This window comes from Carlito syrichta, unplaced genomic scaffold (genome assembly GCF_000164805.1).
Source record: "Carlito syrichta isolate Samal-C Ts95f unplaced genomic scaffold, Tarsius_syrichta-2.0.1 Scaffold315109, whole genome shotgun sequence".
Classification (NCBI taxonomy): Eukaryota; Metazoa; Chordata; class Mammalia; order Primates; family Tarsiidae; genus Carlito; species Carlito syrichta.
Window position 1 is genome coordinate 33,555 of NW_007259205.1, and position 4,006 is coordinate 37,560.

Here is a 4,006-nt window from a genome sequence, read left to right on the forward strand (position 1 = left end):
TCCTGTCTGGGCGACAGAGTGAGACTCCAACTCAAAAAAAAAAAAAAAAAAAAATTTGATTTGCTAATATCTGGATTTGCATTTTTGCATCTATGTTTATAGTTGAAATTTATATGTAAGCTAATTTCCATGTATTATCCTTATTTCTTTATTTTTTTATTATGATGTTGTGGGGTACAGTTAAGGGTTAGGTATACAATTACGTTTCATTCAGGCACCCTGTTGATATGAGGTGTTTCCCCGTTCCCAGACAGATATTTGCTACTGTTAATCCCATCTCCCTCCCCACCCCCATAGTTTCCCAGTACCATCAGTCATTTTCTTATAGTATTACATTGGATGTTCAAGGTCCATTATATGAGTGAGAACATGTGATACTCGGATCTTTGTTTCTGTGAGAGGTCACTCCTTATTTTTTTGATATCAAAGTTACATTGATTTTATAAGTACAATTTATATATATATATATATATATATATATATATATATATACTTTATTTTCTCATTTTCTAGAACAGTTGGTGTAAGATTAAAAGTAATATGCTTACCCCTGAGCCATTTGGACAAAGAATTTTCTTTAAATAAGGTTTTTTACCTTTGATTTAATTCAATTATATAATTATTTACAATTTACACTTACATTGTAAGGATGTAACATTTGTTCTTCTAAAGATTTATCTATTTTATATAAACTTTCAAATTTGTCAGTATAAATTTGTTTATTATATTATTGATTAACTTATTAAACAGCTCACTGAAACTTATTAATCACATTAGATTTCCCCATCATGAGTCAACTGATCTTTGTTGACTACATTTTGTTTCTTTTTATTTCATTAGTTCTCCAACTTATTCTTAATATTTTTAGTCATTTATTCTCTTTGGGTTTATTCTTTTTTCTTTTTCTGATGTTTTAGTTTATTTCTTTTTTAGCCTTTCTTCCTTTTATTTTCTACATTTTATGCCACTGAATATTATCTTCTAATCCCTAAAACCAAAGATTAAATGCATCATGTTTGTCAGCTGTCTTCACAGTGTAAGTAGTGCTGTCATGCTTAATTCTGAATTTCCATATTATTTAGATCTTGACAGAATAATGGATTATTTTCTTAGTATTTTATCAGTTTCTTGATATAAAAAAAGTTTTCATTATACATATTTATATATTTTTTGAGTTGTAGTCTTACTCCGTGGCCAGGCTGGAGTGCAGTGGCACACTCACGGTTGCCCCAGCATCAACCTGCTGGGCTCAGGAGATTCTTTGCCTCAGCCTTCCAAGTAGCCGGAACTACAAGCGCATGCTATCACGTCTGGCTAATTTTTTGATTTATTATAGAGATGAGGTCTTGCCAAGTTGCCCAGGCTGGTCACGAACCATTATAGTCTTTAGTGTTTTTTATTATGTTCATTGTTTTTCTTTGGATTGATGACTCTGCTACTTACTGCAATATATTCTTGAAGGCAAAAAAAGCAAAGCAAAACAAAACAAAAAAACTGCCTTCTTTCCATAAGTGAAATAATCTCATTTTTTGGATTTTCTTTTAAGACATGTTTTGTTTCTTTCTTTTGCTATGTTGCCCTTTTCCAGATTCTTTCTAGTTTTTATTTTATTCTCAATACTGAAGCAAACACTACATGCAATATGTAATAACTATTTAACTGGTATAAAAATTGAAAGTTTCTTTTTTGGTATTAACCCAGTTAATGATTATAATACCTTATATATGAACTTTAATCATACAAAATATTAGATCTTTTTCATGGTATCAGAACACACCAGTAGTGAAATGGACATCCTAAAAACTTCAGTGCCTTAAAATTAAAAGATTTATTTCTCACTCATAGGTCAATCCAATCCAGTGTTGGCAGCCAAATTCCATGTGGTGGTTCAGAAACACATGCCCCTTCTATCTTGTAGATTTATTTTATTTCACTCTTGTAGATTTGTATTGTGTGCATCCAGCTATGAAATGAATGGGGATTGAAGGCTATCACAGGATTATTTGTGGAACCATATCTAGAAGTGCATGATATTTCCATCAGCAGTCCATTCACTGGTCCCAGTTAGTCACATAGCCTCCTATAGATAGAAGGTGCCTGGGAAATGTAAAAGTATTCAATTTTCCTTCCATAGCCAGTTTAAACAGTTATCAATATAGTATCATGTTAATTGAAAATAACAAAAACAAATTACAGTTTGGAAAACTGCCACAGTCTGTGGTTAGGTCTTCTATTAGCAAAATGAAATAATGTAGATTCAAATAATTCAGATACCAATTGAGCTATAAAATTGATGGTCACTTGCATGGTTCAAACTTCAAGAATATGGTCATGACCTTGAGTTTTCCTAAATTTAATATCTTCATGTAATTAGTTCTGAAATATTGTCAAAAGAAAATTTAATTTCTTAAGCCAAGTAATGGGAAAACTCAAGATTTATCTTTCTATTTGAACTTTTCTGAGATTGCAACTACATAAATAATTCAAACTTAGCCCAATTAAAACATTTTCTAGTTATTATCAAAGGATTAATTAGTGTTCTGATCCACTTTGAACTGACCATCAGCTCTTCAGCTTTCTTTATTTTTTGAGATATCTTACATTAAAGATAACAATTATTCTGGTAATAAGCACTTCTTTCATATTTCAAATTAGCAGAACCTGTTCTTTATTATTTAAATGAATTTGCCTCTTGTATTCACAGATTTATTGGTAGGGTATACATACAATAATATTTTAACAAACTTATTTGTCTTTACAATAAAATCAGTTTTAAACATTCTAGCATTTGATTCCACTAAGGTTTCTAGTTTCTTACAAAAAAGGTATATGTGATTTCCATTCTTATCTGCAGTTGACATTGCTTCCATTTTTCATATTGCATGCTGACTGTTTAGAATGATAGTAATAGATTTTAACTGGGAAATGATAGTAATAGATTTTAACTGGGAAATACTTTTATTTTTGTGTGACATCTTTGGTTTGACTTTATGTTCTTTAGAATATTAGACTAAGGCTATGAATTTTTAACTTGTTTTCTAAGAATATCACAATATCTTCTGGCATTGGTATACTCTTCTTTTTAGTCTTATTTTTATTACCTTTTCATTGATGAACCCTAAACCTTTTGATTCATGTCTAATTTTGTCATACCTGTACCTTCCTGATTAAGAAATCTATTAGTTTTTCATTTTAAAAGCACAATAATGTTGTCTACTGTCTCGTGTGATATTACCTGTCCTCCCGAAACCTTATTCATCAAGACTCAATATTTTAATGAGGATGTTGATTCAACTAACCCACCTTAAAGTCTTCCCATCTTTCTGTTTGAATTGATCATTCTCTGTCCTCCCAAAACTAATATATATGTATATATTCTCATTAATAATATATATCTTTATCATTGCACTTATTTTATTCTGCCCTGTATTAGAATTAAGGTTTGCATGAATGTACACTGTTACTCTCTTCACTTTCTTTTCCCAATGGTTCATGCTATTAAAACTAGACAGGAAATGTTAGAGTGGCTTAGATGGAAAATCTGTAGTGACATTATAATGAAGCTTAGGAAAAAATTATTTCTGCTACTCCTAATGTATCTCTTTCTGTCTTTCATAACATCCAACAAATAGTTTCTGTGCATTCAGAAGTTACTTCATGAGAATAAAGAGTCTTATTAAATCTATGCAATAATACAATACAAAAATTATCTAGAATAGCAAAGTTTATTTTTAAAGACTAATAGAAATGAATCAAGTTAATTACCATGACATTGTCTATTATCACATGTTTTAGCTTTCACAGGTTTAATTGTGTCACATGGATATATGTAAGGCATACAAGAAGTTTAAGACATAACAAGATGCAAAAAAAGTAATCTTGAGCATTATTTGAATTAAAACACACAGTATTTAAAAGTCATACATTACTTTCTTTTACAAAATTTTCTCTAACAAGGTTTTGATATAACCTCAATGGAAAATGACATCAATTACCACAGTTTTTT